The sequence below is a fragment of the Neodiprion fabricii genome, chromosome 4, assembly GCF_021155785.1.
Source record: "Neodiprion fabricii isolate iyNeoFabr1 chromosome 4, iyNeoFabr1.1, whole genome shotgun sequence".
Taxonomy (NCBI): domain Eukaryota; kingdom Metazoa; phylum Arthropoda; class Insecta; order Hymenoptera; family Diprionidae; genus Neodiprion; species Neodiprion fabricii.
In genome coordinates, this window is record NC_060242.1 from 10321066 (window position 1) to 10346418 (window position 25353).

The following is a 25353-nucleotide window of genomic DNA, read 5'->3' on the forward strand; positions in this document are numbered from 1 at the left end:
GGATCCTAAAGACGTTTTAAACAATAATGATTATTTGGCACTTTAGGGAATTACACTCTAGTGGCAGGAGGTTAAAGTCAGTAAACTTAAAGTCAGACTTTAACGCAACGAAGTATTGAATAAAATATCATTATTTGGCAACATAAGAATAACTTTCAAGAAGTTAAGTTTGCAAACTGTATAAAGTATGTTTTCCTTTGTCACAGTTTACTAAATTTCAGACAATCATGACGTAATTACATAAAGAGTCTTCGTGAAATTTAATTGTTACGTTAACGTGAATAAAAATTTAACCTCATCTTCTGGCACCATTGGTTTCATGAGATTAAACTATATTTCGAACCAGATTCCGACACTTGCTGTAGTTTCCAAAGGTCGACATTAAGTATGGAAAGAAGGTCAGATTATCATTATTTGACCCCTTAACTTTCACTAGACATTACAGGGTCAACCTTGTATAGAAGAATGAAAATACTAATCCGTGAATCATCTTAAAAATGGCATAACATGCTAATATAAAGTCCCATATTTCCATTTAAGCACGTTCAACTCTCGTCGTGATCTAAATCTGCTGAAGCATCGTTCTGATTGTTTAATCTGAAATCTGAAATCTGAGGTGAGAATGCTGCACAGGCTTATCAATTTGGGCCTGTAAAGTCAAATTTCACTAATCCCGATACGTAAACTTTTTCCACAGCATGTTTGAAAATCACCAAAGAATATACTTCTGTATCGTTCATGACTTTATACTAAATGAACAAATTTATAGATGTCTCGGTCGGTATAAATGCAATTTTTTCTCAATCACATTTCGATCCCGAGCATGGCGATGGAAAAATCAAGGAAATTGGGTGAAAAAACAAGAAAGGAATCAATTTTATTATGACACACTGACTAATAGAACAATTCTGTACCACTATGCATGTAGTTGATCGGTAATTTTTCCGACGAGCGGTATCGAAACCACGTCTATTAATTCGGATCAAAGTTGGTCAAACGGAATATGACGCATATGAAAATGATATACTTTTCAGGTGCTAATTAGGTGCTTTTATTTAAAATTGAGCGCTCCTCGGGTTTGCCGGGAATTCAGTTATCAACCGATCTAGTAGTATGCCATATACTAGAAAACCGGTAAACTGAAAAAGGAAGAACCAGAATTATTGCTCAACACTTTTTCAGAAATCAGGTGTTTTTTAGGTGTTTATGAGGTACTCTAAATCAAAATTGAGTGCTCTCGTTATTCGTGAAAAATCACATGGATAGCGTCTATGAAGTGGAATTCGATAGTTTATCTGTTGAAAGATTGCTAAAAAAAATATTTGATTTCTGAAAAAACATCTTTGGCATATCGCAAGCGAAAATTGAACTACGTTTTCTAACCTCGATTTTGACACCATATTTTCTAAAGACTATGTTCGGGAGTTTTGCAATCCTTTTCAGGAATTTTAGACTTCCTTATAATTTGCAAAAATAGTTCGAATCGATAAAGGTTTAAAAAATTACCTTTCTAAAATGAGCTACTAACTTGATAGAACGCCTGAATGTTGAAAAAATGATTGAATTTACGAATTCTGGATAGAACTTGAATAGTTTTGTGATTTTGTGCATATATGAACAATAGGTCTGGATAATGACATAATATGAAAAAGACAAAAAATTAAAAAATATCAGCACCCCATTTTGGTATAATTTCTTCTGAGCTCTGAAATGATTTGAAGGAGGTTTCAAATTCCTGTTGAGGCCAAAATTTATATTTCGTTGTCGTAATATTCTGACACATACCTATAAGATACGAGGCTGAAGCTAGCAGCCAGAATTAGCAGCCACACGTTCTAATGTGTCATTCCAATAAGGTAGTAAAGATTATCAAAATTTTGTGAAATACCTTGAACCCCCAATACTTTTACAGTATTATGAGAATAAAATTCAACTGCATTTTTCTATTTCCAAAAAGTTTAACAAGAGAGTTGATTTTTCTTACCGATTGAAGAGAATCTTTTTAATTTGCGTAGCAGATGACACAGTGGATGTGATATAATACATGCATTTATTTTTAATATTTTGGCTGAGTAACGAAATACCGCCGACGACTTTAGTATGATCAATGCAATCCATGCTTGACATACGTTGGGAATAGAATTTCCATACCTGACAAAAATAACGAAACACATCCACAGATTAAATAATATTCGTAGATGTACACTTGAACGAAACTAAATGAAAATATGTTGATAATAGAGACTGATAAATTTTGGTCACTATCATTGAGCTAGTGACCTAAGGGGTTAGGTCACTGTAGAATTTTCGAAAAATCGATTTTTTTTTAATGGTCCCCTAGGACCTCAAAAATGATGTCCCTAAAGATCATGTCTGGGAAAAATCTCTAACAATACGTACTAGGTTTTCGAATTTTAGTACAAGGCCGCCTGGTCCGCAGCGAGCTAGAGGGAAGTTAGTATAGGGGACTAGAGCAGGTATACGGCAGATGTTATTGAAATGATTTGTTTCTTGACTAGTCTAGACAAGTTTAAAATTGTCGAACGTCTGTTTCAGTCAGTTAGGCACAGTCAAGCATTTGAGAAGGACGGTAGTCGACAAACACCCGTTTTCTCGTTCTACTACTACTCAAAACTTCAAACGCGTTTATCTCAAAACAGCATTTTTTAATTCTGTATGAAAAATCACGGCCACAACGTTTATCCGATCGACTTCAAATTTTGACACAATCTTTGTAATTGCATTGCACACAGAAGTGCGTGGGGCTTTTTTGATTAATTAAAAACTTCTCATTTTCCGAGCAATTTTATACGAAATTATTCGAAAAACATGAAGGTGTCAAGTTCAAATGCGCGCCATTTTTGAAAAAATGTTTTGGAAGTTCAAAGATATCATGTGAATTGAAATACCATGTAATTGCGATGAGATAAAGAAACAACCTCTTCCTCCTCTACAATGAACTCCATGACTGAGAAAATCATAAATCGCCGGTACTGCAACGTGGTATAGATTTTTCACTCATCAGGAACCTAAAATACTTTCAGATCATTTCAGAACTGGTAAGAAATTAAGCATCATACAAAAACGAGGTTCTAGAATGTTTTGCATTGAATTTTTTTCTTCTGATATCAGCATCCAGAACTATTGCTCGTATAGAACTACGGAATTATTCAATTACTATTTGAATGACAAATTGAATTATTTTTTCAAAATTGGGTCGCTCCGTAACTTTACGGTAGTGCCAACTTTGGCACTACAGTTTTTGGAAATGTTTTTGCGAACGCTTATCCGCCGAAACTATTTTTAAAATGACGAAAAACTTTAGAACTCTGTAATAAATTTACAAGTTTTTCAAACAAACGTGACAGTTTTTTACGATGTAGATTACTGTCACACGCAAGGAAGGTCTTTTGAAAGCAACGCGGTCATCGTCAGCGCCAACATATGCACAAGTTTTTGTTCGCAGCGTTTGTCAGCTACGCTTGGCTGACAATGAGATAAAAGTTGCGTGGCTCTGACCGGGCGCTATTTCCCTTGAATGCAACAATGCAAATATGTAACTGATACTTGCTGAGATAGGTAAATTTGAATTTACTGCTTGTCAATATCGACCAATGCAATGTAAATACAGGTCTCAAAAACTGTCAAAGCCAAATATTTGAAAGGTATACTCCTCCGGCGGACGCATTTTCGTCCCGTTGTGCGCACACGATATTTGGTTGTTAGCCCAATAGAAACCATTTTGAAAATATATAATGCTATATATGTGCCGTGTGTAGATTTCCACACTTTAAAATGTGCGCTAAATGATCTCGAATGCGATCGGTTGAAGTTCAACGATGGTCTTCATTGGCATAGGACGCGATTGGTTTTCAGAGATGGCTGCGTGAGAACACATCTTATCTTATTTCATCATGTTGAAAGGTCACCCTCCAAATGTTGTATGAAGTATAGATTTTAATTGCAAAAATAATATTATTTTGTAAAATTCGTACTTGGCATTTGAAAAAACTATAGGCATATACAGGGTGTTCTATCTAAGTTGACATAGCAGAATATCTTTCAACAACGAATTTGAGAGAAAAATGTTTGAATTGAAAGATTCATGGTTCGAAGGGGACAATATACTGTGATATCGTACTTATTATTCGGTGGACGTTTACAAGGTCATTTGGAGGTAATTATTGCTTTTTTAAATGAAAACATGTACTTTTTTTCACAGATTTGGCTTGTACACAACAAAATGAAGAACTAATTCAAAACTGTTTTTTCTACGATATTAATTATTCAAGATTTTTTCATTGCCTTTTCATCCGCTGATATTTCTGCTACTTTCTGATATTTTATGAAGCTTCATGTGCACCGGTCACCATATCTTCGTTCCAACATGCTTTGAAAAGCTGTTTTCAAAGAAATTAGGATAAAAAGTATCGTGAGCATCATCGGTGGAAAGAGATTTTTACTCGTGTGATGCTCGCCTGAGTAAATAGTTGTCAAAATCGTCTTTATGCCCCTCTAGATACATAATACAGGTACTATTTTGATTTTCTCCATAACTAGAGACGCGGAAGTACTAGGACCCCAAAGATTTGTTTGCAGTGCGGACTGCAAAGATAAATACTGCATTCACACGAATACGAGTGTGAACGCAGCATTAGCCAAAGCAAGTGCTGTAATCACATCAGTTAGATATTTGCTACACAGAGGGAAAGGAATTTTTGAACCAACAAAATAGACTTTGTTGTACTTCATTCATTTTAATCTAGTATCTCTCATTTGTTTCAAATATAAAGACTTTAATCCAACAATTTCGATTTCGTTAGTTTGTAAGCGAATTCCTTGATTCAATAAAAGCTTTTCTTGCCACGATCGAGTGAATTATTGATTCGGGTGAACCTTTTGATGTGTATCCGAAATTGAGTCAACTAAATATCATTTCATTTGAAGTTTATTTATTGTTCTTCCAAATCGCATGCTTGTTGAAAGAAATAATTAGGTACTTCAAATAAAATAAGTATATGAATCTAGTCAACAAAAAATTGATATCGATTGAATGCCATACTATGTTGATGTAACCGGAGCTTGTTAGGCGTAATTGGTTGAATCAGTTGCACTAATTTGTTTACGAGGTAAAAGAAACACCACATGCTTTGAAACAAGTAGAGAATATATTCATCGTAAATATCAGTATACTAGTACTATAAACGGCCACTAGGCGGTGAACCTTCTCGGTACGATTAACTTCAGAGATATTTATAAAACCGGGTAGTCTGCTGGGAAGTCAGATTCGGATAACGTAAGATAAATTTGTCATCAGACCTATACTATTATAAACGAAGAAAACATAATGTCAAGTTTTGATTCACCGGAATTGATATTGACTACAAATAAACAAAAACTATTGAGACATGTTTGATTTATACTACTACACATACAACGATAAGTTTCTGGGTGTTACCCATTTAAAGTAAATGATATGATTCAAAGAATACGTTTTGTGAGCTTGAATAACTCTAAAGTTCAATCGATGTAAAAGATTCTTGTAACAACAAATTTCATTACCTGTTTCAATTAATTGGACTTTTGACTCTATAATAAGCTCAATTTCTTTTGATCCAAAAATCTAATACTTTTGAAACAAAACGATTACGATGCTTCTACTTGAATTTTCAAGTTTAATTAAATTAAAAAAAATTAACATTATTGCAAGGAACTCACGCCGTGTTATCTTGAGTAAATTGATAGTCAAAATGATCATTGAAAGGTTTGATTCAGGTCTATATTAAGTTGTCACAAGTACTTCGTTCGAGAAAAGTATTTTGTTGAATTAAGTGAGTATTGTGTTCGCTGAATTTGACTATAGCATTTCGTTGAATTAAACGAATATCGCTTGACTCAAATGATCGTTTCCCTCCGTGTATCCGCACGCGCACGCTCCACATGTTTTGAAAATCGAACTTCCCATGTACACCTTGAAAAAGATATATTTAGAACGTTCGTCACTCTGTTGCTGTTCCGACTCTATACTTTTATCATTCCTCCTGTATACTTATGTATTGTTACATCAGCAGTACGAGGTATATAAGTTGCACAGTAGTGCCATCAACTACTACATAACAAAATGCTCCAATAATCCTTTAGAAGTTGCTTCATAAAAGAACAAGGACTTGAAAAATCAATTTTTTTCAGTTTAAAAATTTAGAACAAATGTAAGCCACTTTCTGCATGTGTTGCGAAACAACTTTTACTTTAGGTAAAATTTGTCTACATGGTGATATGAATTTGTAAGCAACAGCTTGCTTAAATTTTTACTGCTAACATTTTAATGAATTTTACAATATCGGGTCTCACTTCTGCTACAAAAATTTCACCGCCCGAAAGTTACTAGCATGCAAAATGTGACGAATTATAAGCATTCATCACTGAGGGTAATTACCTGATTTGGAGATCATATCACTTATATACAAATGTTATGATTCAATTTATTTGTAGCTAAATACTTTAGATAATTGTTTTGAATAGTCTTGAGTCAATGATCAAATTAAATTATTTTTAGTTAAATGTCACACACACACTCTTGAATACCGTTGTTTCTCTGAAATGAAATATTTGAGTGACCTGTACAATAAACTAATTTTCCCTGCTCGTTGTGAATCGACACACCCAGCTCAATGATGTCAATGTCACATATAGAAATTAATAATTATGAATTGAAGTTGAAATGATCAAAATACCAAATTTTTTCGTAATGACTGAGCTAAACAAAAGAAAGGCAAGGGTTTGAAGTTAAGTTGAATGTAGTTTGATTGTTTTATGAGAAAATATGCAGTTATACAAAATATTCATTGTCGACAATTATCTGTTAGGTTTTGTAACTTTAAACATGTGACTTATCTTTTTCTTTATCTGTTTGTTGATGTTAAAATTCTTGACTGTTCGTCGAACATCGATCTTCGAATGATCTGAGAATTTCTAACTTGTGATAGAAGTCTGTGCTTCGTCGCGGCTACGGGTCAACTGCCCACTCACCGTTTACGCTGGTCCGGCACTCACACGTATACATATTTAACTCGTGTATGAGATACTCATTCTTTTGAAAATAAAGAAAACTACTGGAACCTGACTTATCACCAGGGTCAGTTCATCTATTATGTGTTACAAAGATGTAACAATTTTCTTGCGACTTAATTCGGTGAGCAAAAAATTTCTAGTTGATTGGTAATCTGTTTCTTATCCCGTTAAACTGTCGGTTTATATGAGAAATTAATTCCCAAACATACGAACAAACCGAATCATGAAAAAAATTGTTTTTTCTAAAGTAACAAAATTTTCCGTATGAAATCACAAGAATTCGAGTGAATCTTTAATTTTGAGAATAACTCGGAAAAAATTGTCAAAAAGGAATAAACTTTGAATAAAAAATGAATCTATAAATAAACCATGGAACTCTATAAACAAAATGCAGAAGAATGTGTAATAATGGTATAGTTCAATAAAATTTTCCTCTCTATACGTGATTTTATACTGTGTCCCCGTGTTTACACTTTGCGTTGAAATTGACTATTGAAAACATGAGAATAAACTAATAATGTGTCATGTGAAGACTCCGCTATTGTTGCATTTCACGGTCAATAAAGACTACATCTATCTGTTTATTTTGATATTCAAGGTCATTCCTCGTGGAAACGGCTATCGTACTTGTACTGTTATGCTCGTGTGTGTGTGTTTTGATATAATGTACATACGTGTGAGTGTGTGTGCGAGTTTGTTTTTATTTTCAGATTTTTTAGTTTTATTCCACGTTCACCGACCATTGTTAACGTAGTAATAAATACCTTTATATGTCGGTGGATATAATGTTATGTGAGGTTTTAAGGCCACAGTGTGCACAACGCCACTAATGACCTAGTGAGAAAAGGAGAAGGGGGGGTGCGGTGGAAGGGAATATGGAGGGTCGAGGGTTATAGTCGATGTTTCCGATCCGTGACTAAAGAACTTAAGTGATCTTGAATCCCGGGTCTGGAGTACCAAGTATCAAGTCTTGAGCCACTGAATCCGGCCCATGGCCACGCGTATTCTGACGACCACTTCTGCCATTTTATTTCCGCGTTGCGTCACACAACCATTTACTTTTCCGGTGTATACGAGAATACATGCATACATACATCCATACATACAGAAATGCAGACCTGCATACATACATTCATACATAGATAAATACATACATGCATACATACATACATACATGTATACATATTCTGTTCGGAATGTAGCGACGCGCGTCGAATATTTCGAATCGGTGATATCGATGCCTTTCCTTATTTGTAAGTATTATACAGCACCCGTGAGACATTGAGCTAATTTAGGTCGCTGCAAGCATAACGGCGTATTGTAGCCGTTTATAAATCAGGTAGGTAGGCATGAAGTAGTTCCTTAATGAAAGAGGCTTACCATTAGATTATTACCATCCATCTGTCAAGTCGCCGAGGCTTCTGTGACATTGCTTTTTTTCAATGTTGCTGTGAAATCTAGAAAAAATAATATAGGCTCAGACAGGACACCAGGACATTTAATTCTGATTGAACACAAGAAATTTTTCTAATTTACTATCTCACAGTATTGAAAACATCGCTGTTTCAACGAAAGGTATCTTAAGCTAACGATCAAACCAACTAAACGTCTCAAACCATGGTTTCACTTTTAATTTATCTTTCTCCAACAATCTTAGAACGATTACTAATTGAGTTAACACTGCGTATGAATTTTTTTAATGCAAGTAATGTCGTATTTGAGTGGCTTTAGTGTAATGTTAGAGAGAGTGGTTCTCATTAAAAATAAAATTAAAAACTTCTACCCGATTACGGCAATTATTTAAATCTTATCATGTATACTTTGTGACACACAAACCACTTATTATTGATCGAAACCCGATGTAAACACCATTTTAGTTAGTTTCTTAAAAAAACGCTAACCACTTTGATTGGGATTCGAACCAGGGATCTCGCCTTATTTAGAATACTACCCATCTAGTCGCATACACCTACCCGCTATACGCTGAACTATCGCACAAGGTTTCCGTAAAATTTTTCTCATTCATTTTGTAGGCCGTATTTACCTCGATGATGAAAAGCTAGAAAAATGTATAGGTGCTAATATGTTATTAGTATTTTAACTATATATATCACCGGGTCCTGACGAAATCCACCCGCTGCTCATCAAGTGATGCTCATCTTTTTTTTGTACCTTTTTAAAAAATTAGTTCAATTTATCGTTATCAGTTGATATTTTTCTAAATTTTTGGAAACATTGTTTTATTACACCACTCTTTAAGAGAGGTGACGTCGCTGACGTAAATAATTATCCATCAGTAAGTGTAATATGTTTGTTAAATTACAACCGTCTGGTTTTCGAATCTTTTACACATTATTTGCGCAAACACATTATTCTAGAGTAACATGGATTTTTCTCAGGCCGGCCCACTGTATTAAACTTGTGTGTTTATTCGGAGTATTTAACTGAGCATTTAAATAAAGGTAATGTGGACTCTGTGTACACTGACTTAAGTACTATCTTTTATGTTATTAATTTTGATTTAGTCCTTCGTAAAGCATCTCCTTATAGACAGTAAACTACTTCAATGGGTTTCATCATTCTTAAAAGGTTATATTCAATTTGTTAGAATCAAGCAATCCATATCGAAATCTATTCATATTACATTTGGCGTTGGTCAAGGTACTCACCTTGTTCCACAGTTTGTTACTATTTTTATTAACGACATTCATTCTGTAATAAATTCTGTGAGAACTTTATTCTTCGCTGACGATGCTAACATATTTAAGGCAATAATGAATGTCACTAATAAAATATTGTTGCAAAAAGATTTAGATGCTATTTTAGTTGGTTCATCAAAAATGGTTTATAATATGCAAAATAAATAAATGTTTTTGTATTCCTTTGGTAGTCGGGTTCTACAATCTGAATATAGTTCATATAGATTGGGTAATTCATTCCTCAAACAAGTTTTTGAAGCAAAAGATCTCGGTTTCTACTTTGATTGTAATCTAAATGTTGACTAACATATTAAATATATCGTCTCTAAAGCTATAAAACAAATCAAATTTATTAAACGCTTTCCTAAATGCTTCAGTAATGTACAAACCCTTAGAATACTATATTATTCATTTATTTATCCAATGTTAACTTACTGTTCTATTACCTGGAAATCTCATACAAATACAAATATTTACAAACGAAAAATCAAATCACCTATCCTTGCGCTTTGTAGCTTTTAATCCCTCGAGTGTCAGTGACACACATATGGGCAGAAAAAGTTGTGCCACTTTTGTGTCATGACACATATGTGGGCATTTGAAAAAAAACTGTTTCTATTATATCGATTTGACTTTAGTTTTGTTAACCAACGTTTTTGACGTCGCTGAATCCGAATCTAGAATCGAATTTCCAAAATTCAAGATGGCGGATCCAATATCGTAAGCAAATTCGAAAACATAGTTTAATTTCGACAAACGTGAGTATCTTAGAGTTTTTGAAGTCGCTGAATCTGAATCTGAAATCAGATTTCCGAAATTCAAAATGGCGTATCCAATATGGCATGCGTAAATTCGAAAACTAGTTTTATTTCTCTGAATGCAAGTACCTTGAAGTTTTTGAGATCGCTGAATCTGAATCTGAAATCGGATTTGTAAAATTACAAATGGCAGATCCAATATGGTGAACGAAAATTCACAAAATGGTTCGATTCCGACGAAATTGAGTACATTCAAGTTTTTGAGGTTGTTGAATTTGAAGTCAGATTTCGAAAAACCAAGATAGTGAATCCAATATTGCAGACAAAAAGTTCAAATTTGATCGAATCTGGTCAAAAAACTCTACCTAGGGATATTCGGGATCGCTGATTATGAAACTGAAATCAGATTTAGAAAATTAAAGATGTCGAATCCATTTGGCGGACAAAAAGCTCAAATCTGATCCAATCCAGTTGACAAAGTTTTGGTCCGCCATATTGAATTCGCCATCTTGAATTTTTGAAATCCGAATTCAGATTCAGATTCAGCGACCTTGGAAACTCCGAAGAACTCACTTTCGTCGAAATCAAATCATTTTTCGAATCTGCGTCCGTCATATTGGATCCGCCATTGTGAATTTTGCAAATCCGATTTCAGATTCAGATTCAACGACCTCAAAAACTTCTAGGTACTCACTTTCGTTGGAATCAAACTTATTTTTGAACTTGCGTTCACCATATTGAATCCACCATTTCAAATTTTGAAAATCCGATTTGAGATTCAGATTCAGCGACCTCAAAAACTTCTAAGTACTCAGTTGCGTTGGAATCAAACTTTTTTTTGAATTTGCTTTCGCCATATTGGATCTGCCATTTTGAATTTTGAAAATCTGAGTTCAGTTTTGGATTTAGCTAACCCAAAAAAATTTTTTTCCAACACGAAACTGGCACGAAAATCTCATTTTCGCCTGACACTCAAGGGGTTAAGACTGGCAATCCAATGTGTTTTACTGATCATGATTACTCCAATATTACTCAAATTCTTCAAATACCATGACTTGGCTCAGCAATGTGTAAAATCGATCTAATTCTTATATATCAAATTCTCAACAACATGATTGACTATCCTGAAATATTATTCCGGTATCAATTTTCTGTTCTAAGCAGGACTTTGTGGTATAATATTTATTATTTCTACATAAACATAAAAATCATTATTCTGTAATGAACCGTTTATTGAATTTAGGAAATGAGAACGTAAGTTGGTTTGATCCATACAATACTACTTCTTACATTATTAGTAACCGGTTAGGTAATTAGTAGCGGCTAGGTGGTCTGGTGGAGTAAGGCTCCGGTCAAGCATCTCTAGATACCAGGTTCGGTTCCTGGCTCCGTCGTTAATTTTTCGAATTCACCAGTTCTCAAATTTACATTCTTTCAACAAAATTCTCTCGTAGATTAATGAATTGCACATCCGCATCACATTTATTAGACGGCATTGCTGTCTTACGCGCTTCTCATCGGAAGCAAGGATTCAAAAAGGGTAAACATAACATCTACACACTACAGTCTCCTTTTACATCGTGCATGCAGAGAAGAAATTTCTTACTCATTATTAGTAACCTTTCCAGAGCTTTATTCAAGTATAAATAGTTGTTTCTTGAAAGTTTCACCGCAACACCGTTCCACCTAATGCTTATATAATATGGTACTATATCTTCTTATTATGTGCAAGGATATATGTCGTCAATCTTTAAATAAATAAACAAATAAACAAATAAATGTCTAAAAGCAGTAAAACAGTGAATAATTCAGTCAACAGAGCGTATGCTCTTAGTCAAAAAATATTATTTATTCATATTATTACATCATTTATTCCCGTACGCTCATTTGAGAAAATAAGACGTAAGTAGTGCCATCGGACGTTTCTGGAGTCGTGACTACGATCACGTCCGCAGTGTTGTAGCAACGCGTCTACGCTTATTGTTCGCTTAGACTACTACGTTTACAATTTTCTCGAGTTGAACTTCCCATTACAGGTGTTACAAGAAGTAGTATCCGATATGCGTGCGCGTACGTGACCCTCGCAATTGTGTTTTTCTCACCCTCGCATCGCTCGGCCGACAAACTACACTCATGCGAGTCACGTACTTCGCTCACTGGTATCATAAATGACTATTTGTTTCTCAATTTATTTGAACGTAGTAAGCGAATTTCAAGTAGATTTTGTTACTTAAGAAAAGGAAATACCTCTAGTTGTGAGAGATAAATATTTATTCCTGCTTAAGAATATTTTATTTCAATCAAATAAACAACACGTTGCACATGACTGACGTTTCACATGACTGTTAGTAGTGCATATATGAGAGTTCTGGACCACACAATGGCGGGCTCCTCCCTAGCTCCCCCCTCGACCCTCGGCCCACACACACACACACACACACACACACACACACACACACACACACACACACACACACACACACACACACACACACACACACACACACACACACACACACACACACACACACACACACACACACACACACACACACACACACACACATACACTCGCACTCGCACTCGCACCCACACAAATATGAAAATAAATAAATTAATTAATTAGTACAAAATAAAAATAAAATAAATGAAATGAATAAAATGAATAGAATAAATGAAATAAATAAAATAAATAAAATGAATAAAATTAATAGAATAAATGAAATTAATAAAATTAGTAAAATAAATAAAATAAATCGAATGAATAAAATAAATAAAATGAATAGAATGAATTGAATGAATAAAATGAATAAAATGAATTGAATGAATAAAATGAATAAAATGTATAAAATACATAAAATGAATAAAATAAATGAAATAAATAAAATAAATGAAATAAATAAAAGAAATAATACAAATAAAATAAATAAAATAAATAGAATAAATAAAATAAATCAAATAAATGAAATGAACAAAATATATAAAATAAATAATTAAAAGAAAGAGAGAGAAAGAGAGAGAGAGAGAGAGAGAGAGAGAGAGAGAGGGAGAGGGAGAGGGAGAGGGAGAGGGAGAGGGAGAGGGAGAGAGAGAGAGAGAGAGACACAGAGACAGAGAGAGAAAGAGAGAGAGAGAGAGAGACAGAGAGAGAGAGATCATCGACATCCATTGGTAATCCGACTTGGTAAAGCAGCCGGTGGTTTTTTACACTTGGTAAGACCAAGGCTCTCCATCTCACGCCAAAACGATCGCGCACCACCACAAGTATTGAACCGCTCTTATATGTAAGTAGTCTTGGCGGCTGCTACAGCACGCTTCACATCTCTACGGTAAGTACGCGACATATTCGGCGAAAACTTCCACACTGCGAGATCTCTCAAGGGACCGGTAACAGGCATTGCGCTTTTTCATCAGACTTCTGATATCCAGCGATATCCAAGGCGCGGGTGATCGCCGCAAAGTAAATTTCCTGACAGGAACAGCACAATCCAGTACCTTATTCATAAGATTATTGGATATTGACAACCGTTCATCCATTGAGGGCAGCAACGCAAACTGTGATAAGTCGAGCGTGCATAAGGCAGTAGAAGCAGCATCAAAATCGACACGATCCCACGGCCGGTATCGAATAACACGCGCCTCTTGCTTGGGCACACCATACCTGACAGCAGCATATATGAGATCATGCCTTGAGAGAAGTTGACTCGACGATTGACCTCAGGACTCAGGAAGATTACTATTGTTAGTAGCACATATATCCAGCCAGGTATCAGAGGTGGCAGTATGATGAGTGGGCTGCATTGGCACGATATCATACCCCTGCGACGCAAAAAATTCACTGAGGTGAACCGAGTCATAAGCTGCAGATATCAGATCCGCATTGAAGTCACCAAGAAGACACGAAAATTTATATCGAGATTGTTGCCGAACAAGTTCATCCTCAAACATATCGAGATGACCACCTTTAGGAGGTTTATATACGACCGCGAATAGAAACTTCATTCCAGCATCAGCGCTAACTTCTATTAGAAGGTATTCAGGATATCCATCCTCTGGAAGAGCAGCGGACGTAGCAACCGTTACAGAGCAAAGCTTCTGGTGCACAAAGAAGGCAACGCCACCCTCATGGCGCCCTCGACGATCAACCCTGTGCAGCTTGTAAGATGACAACATAACCTGTACGTCCAATACCCGGTCGTTGAGCCCGGTTTCGGAGACAGCAATCACGTGGTATGAGTTTAGCCGAAAGAACTCGCGAAATTCATCAATGTGGGCAGGCAGCGACTGGGCATTAAGGCTGCAGACATTGAGGAGCTCTGGCGGGTCAGTGAGTGCTTAGGTTTGAGAACAGTCGCAGGTGTGAGTCATTGTAGGGCTCAGGTTAGGGTCGATAAGTTGGAAGAAGCCTGCAAGCGTAACGGTTTGATTCCCGGTCCAGGCCGAACAAACAACGCAGCATCAGTTATCCACACAGACATTGGGCTCTGCGACGGGAACTTTTTGAAGATCTGACTCCGATATCGGTGAAGTTGCACAGGATGCCTTTTGATAATATAAACCTTTCGATCCGAGAGGGCGGCATCAATTTCTGCAGCACGGAGATGAGGCTTGAGTTTCTTAGCCGCAATTACTTGATCGCACCAGGCAGGAGACCCAAGGATTAACAGAAGAGGACGCGCAGTGAAGGCAGGAGGAGAGCCAGGAGCAGTTGCATCCAAACGTAAGGTTGAAGCACCAGGGGCACTCTGAGCTCTATAGCGGCCCATTCGTTCGAAGCGGATTATGGCATCAGGAGGCAGCTGTATATTAAGAGCCGCTAGCAGTTTGGTCAATATTTCATCTGGACGCTCGCGATCACCACCATCTCGAATCCATGTAATTATTAGGTGGTTCGCGACTTCATTGCATGCTACCCGCAACAACATAGCCTCATCAGCAGGCGCCAGCAAACCAGTCTGCCTGATAGCAAGCTCACTTCCAATTTCACTAATCTCCGCCGAATGGCGAGACGCTACCTCAGCCAGCGAATCAACATCTTTCTTTACCTCTGTTACGGTAGCATTGACAGTTTCGAGACCTGATTTGAGAGCTACATTATCGGCTAGCATGCTGTCAAATTTTCCTCGAAGATCCTCGACAACGTTACGAGCGTGCTGACCTTGGCCGCTGTAACTTCAAACGCACCAAGGCGAGTGTTCATAGTCACGAGTGAAATTGAAATTTTTTGAATTTCTGCTCCAATAGCGGTTGTCTCATCTCTCGTGCAAATAGGGCAGCAGCTACGAACACGATCTGTCGCAGCCCTGCTAGTTTCGACTTGAAACCGTATTTTGAGACAAATAGCATGAAATGAATGTTTACATTTGTCGCCTGTGGAAATGGCACTACTAGGGACATCTATAGAAGCGTAGCACAAAGCACAGTTTGGAGGAGCCATACTATCAACGAGTCGGTATCACAGATTGGTATAAGTAGACGTTTATAGATAACACGAAGGTAATCCCAAAACAGTCAACAGTCAACAAAGGCTGCGTTCAACCTCACTAGTCTGACACTGACACTGACAGCTCCAGAAAGAAACGACAAAGTCTAACCGTCCGTGAAATTTTAACGGGTTATAATGCACTGTAAGTTTCAATTATTTAATAGCCGCACTACAAGGCGCAAAGAGTTTTATACCACTTAAGAGCCGGCACGACCAATACTAGACAGACCGAACTCACTAAGATAAACTCGAAAAACGGCCAGAAAATGTGACGAGCGATAACAGGTACACGTTGTTCACCAAGCACCAAGTTCAAGAGAGAGAGGAAGGGAAGGAAGGAAGGGAATGATGCTGAATACTGTAAAGTCTTCGGGTTTTCGAATGAACTCCTTTTTTCACGACTCACTTTGTCAAACACCTGTTTCTGCACGAGAGATTTTTCAAAATGCTACAGAAGTTTCAAACAGCTATTCGGATTTGTATGAAAAGAGACACGCTCACCCTCCACCAAGCTAAAACCAATTAGCCAATCGTTCATGGGGTGTACGCCTCGTGACATACAGGCAAAAATGCAACGCGACAACAGTATAAGCTGGGAAAATTTTCTCAAGAGATCGCTACCTGCTTTTTTGACGATCAATTTTTTCCCATCACATGCTCCATGCTAATATGGTTGGGGGTGTGCAGGCTCGAACTTGTTCGCTATAAAGAGTCATAAACCTCAAAACTGTATGTGCACAAAGCATCCGGTCAAGAGTCGACAAGACAAGATTTTTCTCACGCCAAACACTGCTCGCTACCTGCTTTTCGTTGACCGATTTTTTTCCCCATCACATGACCCAACGGTGGTTGGGGGTGTGCAGGTTTTTGATTTTTGCTTAGCCACATGAACAGCCATATTGATCAATTTCACAACCTCTCACCACTCACAATCCTGGATCGGTAAACACACCGGCTTGCAACCCGATGCATGCACATTTGTTACACGTAAACTGTGAATCGTCTAAGAATTACAATAAAATATTCAATTGTACAAAATATCTCCACATTCTCCTCCCTTATGCATACAGGTGTAACATATCATCAGCAATAATAATGATAATAACAACAACAATAATAATAATAATAACGATAACAACAACAACAACAGCAGCGATAATTGAATCTTCGTACATGCATAGATAATGATCTGGTAAAAATACCGAGTCAATCAAACGATACAAGACGAGCACAAGATCAAAATCAAGACGTGGAAATGCAAACAATAAACGGTATTACGAATAGCACAAACGTTTTAGTAAATCAAAATACCATTAAAAATTTCTCAGAAGAATCCCCGAACAAAAAGATTACGACACAACATCGAACCAAATTTTACCAACGTTATGTAACCAAGATAAACGACGCTATGCTTACAAAAATTCACAGCTAAACCTGAAAATAATCTATAACTAACTTGCAAGTTATTTGGAAAGGAAATGAGTTCTTATTCATAGACACAATCAAATATGATATATAACGGGTCGATATATAACCCTTTGTTTCTATTTTAAAATATTAAAAAAATGAGGTATTGGGGGAGATGTTTAGTAATTCGGGTGGTAAGCCGCCCACAATGCCTCCGGCGCGTGCCACGCCGGGTGATCCCAATCCTCGAAGGGGCAGCGTTGCCCACACCACCCATCGATCAACCTTCTAATGCCGAAGAAGTCTATGAAATCGTCACCCTGCCATCGGCAGTCGTCAGCTAGCCCTCGAAAATATGCAATTTCGCTAGGAATTTCCACCCCACCTTGGCGGCGTTTCTTAAAATCGTTTATACTGACCCATCCTAGGGACTCCAGAGTCCTCAGCAGATACTGTGAACAAGGATGAACAACCAAATTTGAATTAAAATGCTACACAAACACTTCGAATAAAAAGAGCGAAAACCATGTACCGCAGAACACTATCATGAACAATGAACAATAAATCAAAATGAAGAATTCCCAAAACTTGAATACTTTTTCTTTGCACATATAAACACAAATAATTAAACGATTCAAAAACTCTTAAACATGTTACGATAAAAAAAATTATAATGAGCAAGATCATGAAACTTGGTACTTACAGAAATCTTCTAATTCGAGAACCATTTTTTTCTTTTCTAACTACGTACTTTTATAACTCGTCAACACAGTGAAGTTTGAAAAATGGATAAAATTTTTCACGCAGCGACGCGATTTCAATTTTTTTGCCTCGGCTTTACGGACACTTTCTGTACGCGGAGATCGTCCTCCTTGCCTATATCATCCATAGCTCTAACCCGACCTAACCCAGCGGAGTAAAAGCTAACCTGACCTAAGACGGTAGGACTTGACCTAACGTAACCTAACTTGACCCAAGACACCAACCCAAGCTAATATAACCTATCCTAATCCAAGACTGTCCAACCTAACCTAAACTGATAAAATACTTTCTGAAATGATTTATTCGATCAAGCTTGATCGCTAGCTTCGATAGTTCAATGATTCTTGAGCAATTCGCGGTTGGCGAGACGGCCTCGAGGTTTCTACAACCTAACCTACGTCAAGGCTACTCCAACTTAACATAACCTAACTTGACCCAAGACACTACAACCCAACCTAATATAACCCATCCCAACTCGAGACTGTACAACCTAGCCAACCTAATATAACTTAATCTTTTGCAGGTTTCCCGGTAACATGAAAAGACTTCCCTTTCCTCTATAGACGGGGAAGCTCTTGGTAACATTCGCTCATTTTACTTGTTCTGTCGTCTACTGGTTCTCATTTTGTTACACGTACTACTTCTCATGCAATATAGGTAATGTAACCGGGCTTATTCATGTTTGAAAATACAAATTCAGTAGATTCTAGCGTAGCTGTCGAGAGTGCGATATGCATCAAAACATTTTCCAATTCGCATTGTTGTAGTACGATGACATTATTTAAAGCAATAATTTGATTTCTGACATGTCTTTCAGGACAGATTAATTTAGAATTGACGTATGTAAAAATATTCATATTCCTGGCCGTTATAAACATTATCACCATTCAGAATTCCATCAGTTTTACACAATTCATCAACCCTATTGGATACGCAATTTTTATTAAAATCCCTAGGATCAACTTTTCCCCATAAAATTACGCTGCTGCCAATAAATAAGGAAAAATAAATCTCATTCACGAATGCGTTGATGGAACAATAATGTGCTTGAGATTCATCGATTCGTTTTGATTTTTATGGCTAGCAGCATCCTTTCCATAAACTTTCCACAGATTTGAATGATGCAGATAAACATACAACGCGTAAATTCTGCAATAACCAGACCCAGCTCAGCTTGATGACTGGCAACGACGTTTTCCCCATGAATACGTTGATTGCTGGGAGAAGATAGCTGACGACTATCGATGGCAGGGTAACGATTTCATAGACTTCTTCAGCATTAGATGGCTGATCGATGGGTGGTGGGGGCAACACTGCCCCTTTGAGGATTGGGATCACCCGGCGTGTTACGCGCCGGAGGCATTGTGGGCGGTTTACCACACGAATTACTAAACATCTCCCGCAATACCTCATTTTTTAAATATTTAAAAATAAAAACAAATGTTTATATATCGACCCGTTATACATATATCATATTTGATTGTGTCTATGAATTAGAACTCATTCCCTCTCCAAATAACTTGTAAGTTAGTTATAGATTATTTTCAGGTTTAGCAGTGAATTTTTTTAAGCATAGCGTCGTTTATCTTGGTTACATAACGTTGATAAAATTTGGTTCGATGTTGTGTCGTGATCTTTTTGTTCGGGGATTCTTCTGAGAAATTTTTAATGGTATTTTGATTTACTAAAACGTTTGTGCTATTCGTAATACCGTTTATTGTTTGCATTTCCACGTCTTGATTTTGATCTTGTGCTCGTCTAGTATCGTTTGATTGACTCGGTATTTTTGCCAGATCATTATCTATGCATGTACGGAGATTCAATTATTGCTGCTGCTGTTGTTGTTGTTATTGTTATTATTATTATTATTATTGTTGTTATTATCATTATTATTGATGAAACGATTCACAGTTTACGTGTAAAAAATGTGCATGCATCGGGTTGCAAGCCGGTGTGTTTACCGATCCAGGATTGTGAGTGGGGAGAGGTTGTGAAATTGATCAATATGGCTGTTCATGTGGCTAAGCAAAAATCAAAAACCTGCACACCCCCAACCACCGTTGGGTCATGTGATGGGGAAAAAAATCGGTCAACGAAAAAGCAGGTAGTGGGCAGCGCGCAGTGGTGACTGGGTGGAGGGCTGCAGTGGTGGACCACCGCAGCCATCAAAGAATGAAAAAATTTTATGACAAACGACTCTGAGCCTGCACACGCCAAGCCTCATTAGCGTGGGGCATGTGATGGGAAAAAATTGATCATCAAGAAAGCAGGTAGCGATCTCTTGAGAAAATTTTCCCAGCTTATACTGTTGTCGCGTTACATTTTTGCCTGTATGTCACGAGGCGTACACACCATGAACGATTGGCTGATTGGTTTTTGCTTGGTGGAGGTTGAGCGTGTCTCCTTTCATACAAATCCGAATAGCTGTTCAAAACTTCTCTAGCATTTTGAAAATTCTCTCGTGCAGAAACAGGTGTTTGACACAGTGAGTAGTGAAAAAAGGTGTTTATTCGCAAACCCGAAGAATTCAACGATTTTCTACTTTTGTGTGTACTTTTTAGAATATACATAGTGCTACACCAATCCTCTTATGATGCTGCGAATGCCGATTCATTTCCGTAATGATTATCACATTTTATTAGTATGTTAACGAAGTTTTTCGATTTGTTTCAATTTTTAGTGCTCAGCATCATTCCCTCCCTGCCCCTCTCTCTTTCTCTCTCTCTTTCTATCCATTTATTTATTTATTTTATTTATTTGATTTATTTTATTTATTTGATTTATTTTATTTATTTGATTCATTTTATTTATTTTATTTGTTTTATTTATTCTATTTGCTTCCTTTATTATATTTATGTGTTTTTTTTTTAATTTGTGTGTGTGTGTGTGTGTGTGTGTGAGCGCGTGCGTGCGTGCGCGTGTGTGTGTGTGTGTGTGTGTGTGTGTGTGTTCATATTGTTGAATCCATGTTCTGAATTATTCATATGAAATATCAAGCCCTATCTAGAAATCGGCCTGGCCCTAATGCATCCCAGTTGTCATAATAAAAGCAAATTTTCTCGAATTTTAGGTTTCTCAGTCACTTCTAATCCTGACCTCAAAAACTGTGTTTACTTGTTTTTCTGAAATTTCTCGAGATCCTGACATCGGATTTACATGAGCTAACAACGAAATTGAATATCACAATAATAGTATATTATGTGCCTAGGGCGTAAATGACGGTTTTACACCTGAGTGCTGACCGCCGCGCGCGAGGGCCGGCGAAGCCGGCCCGAGGGCTGCGCCGATCACACGAGGGGGTAAATCGTACGCCCGTGGTGCATACGATATTTTTTACAACAGTGTGCGGAAAATTCGGTCAAATATCAGTAATGTAGTCCCCGTGTCCAAAGATCTTGGAAAAGCCGACCTTTGACAGAGCACTGTGCAGCGCGGTGGGGTCTAGGGGCGAAGCCCCCGCCGGGGGGTCGAGGGGGGCGAAGTCCCTCTCAAAGTAAAATATTTCAGTTCAAGTTTTTTAGTTCAGAAAACGTAATTCATTTTTCATTCTGAACATTTATCACATCGATACATTAATGAATCTTATCATAATACTGTTTTCAGAACTTTTGTTTATAAATCGGATGGTTTACAAAATTATTAAATTTATGTTTAATAATCTTTTGTCGATTAACAATCAAATTATAAAAATTAACAAATCCATGTCAAATAATCTTTTGACAATTAACAATCAAAGTATAAAAATTATGAAAATTAACAAATTTATTTGACTTATAGTCGAACATAATTACATAAACGTTAAAACATAATTCGATGCTTGTATTAATCTTTTATTTGGAGCGTTTTTTTGGTAACTGTTATAACGGTAGTTTGTTTTCTTGATTTTTTCTTGGAACTTTCATCAGAGTCTTCATCAATCGCATCTGTTAGTTGTTTTCCAATTTTTCTTTTGTTATTCACGGAACTTTCGATGTACCCTTCGGCTACTTGCGTGGATTTCCATCCACCATGTCTTTTCAACGTCGTGATGTCAGCTCCCGAATCTACGAGCAGAGTGGCCGAAGAACGCCTAAAACTGTATCCTGTATACAACTCAGGATTTTCTAACTCTAACCATGTGGCAATTTTTTTCGGCATACCACCGATTAAATTCTTCCCCAATGGTTGATTGCAGCACTTGTTGGTGCGGTAACCGATGAAAAGTTTTGTTATTGGTGTATGTTTCAGATTCAGATTTGAAGTGTCTAATCCATTATGAACTTAATTTTCAAATGCAGGCGTAAGAAATTTCAGTTATTATTTTACGCCCGCATTTTAGGGCCCTCTAATTTTCTTTCCTTTGTATCATTAAGATGTTTGAACGTAAAAAAACGAATTTTATATTTTACGCCCGCAAGGTGTAAAATTGATTTTTACGCACAGTGTTGAAAAAAGTAGTATTTTACACCCCGAATATCGAGGTGTAAAATTGAATTTTACGCACACTGTTGCAAAAAATACATTGGATTTTATGAGTTTTAAATGTTTTGACTTCAAAGACGAGCTTCGAGAGCATTTTCAAACTTTTAACTGGCTTTTTTGAGCGTTTATGAATTGTGGACCACTATACATGTACTACAAATCGATAGATTTTGAAATTTCCCAGAGGAAGCTTGTGATTTAAAAAAAAAATTTAATGGTGCGCCAATAACAAATATCGAAATTTTTAATTTCTTACTTTTTCTCGGTTCTGTTCTGCTCCGAACCGAAAACGAGACCTCATAATTTATAGATATTTTTCAAACTACTACCCGTGAATTAATATAATACACGATGTATTATACGATTCTGTGATATAAATTGAAGCACAGCCAGGTATAGATAGCATCGTTTATAATCTCGGCATAGAAAGATCTGAAAAAAGGTGTATTCAAGAATATCGTTATAGTATATTATGAACACTAGTGAAATAAATATGACACAAATCCTTTGTTTACAATAACTTAGTTTAATCAGATTATGTATAGGTTATACCAATCTAACTAATGTTATTTATGCAGAAAGCTTATACTTTTGGTAGAAAAAGTATTAAGCTACCTTTACCCGTTCTGCTGGATACACCTTTGCTGTGTCTGAAAATGCTTAACGTTGTAATCACGATATCACCGAGCAGCGATGCGCATTCTGTCGGTATAAATCGTAAGCTTTGTGATCACGCATGCTGTATAATCAAATCTCAAGCCCATTTATGTGAATTTATAGGTCATGTTTACAATTTTAACTGCTTCAAAGTGTCTGGAAAATTATTCTTTTTCATATTTTTTGAACAAAAATTGTCGGAGAAAAAATATGTAGTCGTCTACACTAGCCTGACTACGCCTGGCCACGCGAATTCAAAGTCGAAAGCGGATACGGTTCTACAGAAATTCGAGATATTCGTGTCAATAATTTGAAAAAGTGTATGTTTCCAATTCGCATATCTCATGAATGACTTGAGAATATAAATAGATACATAAAATTACAACATATATCGAGCAACTGATTTTAAAAAAATTAAATTGGGTCATTTATGAGTTTTTCCCGAAAATGATGGATTTGGAAGTTGTAAAAAAAATTTTGAAAGGTGCGGTTCGAAAGAATCGATAAAGGGCATAGCCGGGTAAGCATGCCAAAAGTGCCCCCGCTCGGAATGGATTCTGCAAGTAACCTTCTATTTTCTATTGATGAATGATTGACCAATACCAAATTTTAGCCTTCTAACTCCATTTTGCTCAAAATAATTGCTTTGGCTAAAGATAGAAAAATTGTGTGCCCCAAAACATTGGGCACCTCGGTTTTAGGGACTTCCAAGCCATCTGGTTTTCGTCACTTACTCGAGCGGTCTCGTGGAGTATTCGCCAAGTATCGTATTTTGGGGAAAAGTATCCTGGTTGTACACCCAGGGGTGTCAGAGACGCATTAACGGATGATCAAATAGGGCCTCAAGGGGACGAAATGATACATCTATCCTACTTCTCAAGTTCTGAGAGCGAAAATCTGTACTATTCTATATGCAGAACTCATTAGATAATTGATAAGAAAAATCAAATTTATAGTTTGGTCTTATAAATACTTACTTGGACCATTAAAAATAGAAGACCTCGAAATTGTTACGACGATATTTCATTCGTAATTCGCCTGGCTCAATTTGATTCTACATCTGATTTTCGTCACTGCCGCATGCAAACCGAAGCGAGTGTGGACTGGGACTGGGGTTATACTTCTAGAAGGGGGATGTGCCTTTAACATCATATGTAGAACGTTTGACCTAGAAACTAATGCACCCTGTGAATTAATTTAGGTAGAAGTAAATTTGTGGGTCAAAATGATCCGGTGCGGAATCAGGGGCTTAACTTATTCGCATTCCTATCGTGATTTTATAATACCACCATTACTTGCAAAATTTTTTTTTTACCGTTAATGCTTTTAAATGATAGATTATTTATGATAAGAAAATTTATTCACTTGTATTTGTTAGCAGATTTATACTTTTCTGCTATCGTTGAAGACAAATTTTAGTATTATTATATGAATGTTTTATTTCGAATCTTGTAAGTTGTACCGTTGATGATCGTAATCCTCAGAGGTTAAATTTTCTTAACGTTTCAATTAAAAACTGGGATTTTTTTTTTTTTATTTATATTTTTAAATTCCTATTATGATCTGCTGCCTATTGCACGACATTGTCCCGTCAGTGTAAACGTGTTTTATCGACTAATTATTTGTTTATTCATGTAGTTCCGTTGTCAATAATGAAGCTTGCTGAGCGAAATTTCATCTTTTCGAACTGCGCGATTGTATTGTTATAGCATTATCTCATGTTGCATTATTTCATTAATAAGCTATAGTATTTGCTAAGATAGTAATGTTTTATTTGTTGCTAAAAAAATGAAACGTTAACGTATGAAGATATAGTTAATATGCGGAGTATTTGAAATATCTGCAGACAAGGTGTTACGTGACCATCACCATTTCGCATTCACACTCATTCTTCGTCTCTCTCTTTTATTAGAGCTTCTTCATTACGCCAGACTAAACAATCCTTCGCACAAACTGTACACACCTTATCGCCGCTCGTTCCTAGAATTCTGATCATGCACTTTGCGTTCTGCACTCACTCACGCTTCGTTTTGCTCACCCCAAGACACTTCCC

General features: G+C 36.6%; 1 protein-coding gene across 4 annotated transcripts in view; it reads left to right on the forward strand.

Moving 5' to 3' along the window:
- LOC124180874 (tubulin polyglutamylase TTLL5) overlaps positions 1 to 25353 on the forward strand; it is a 280376-nt gene that overhangs the window by 138967 nt on the left and 116056 nt on the right. The gene's annotated exons all lie outside the window — the stretch shown is intronic.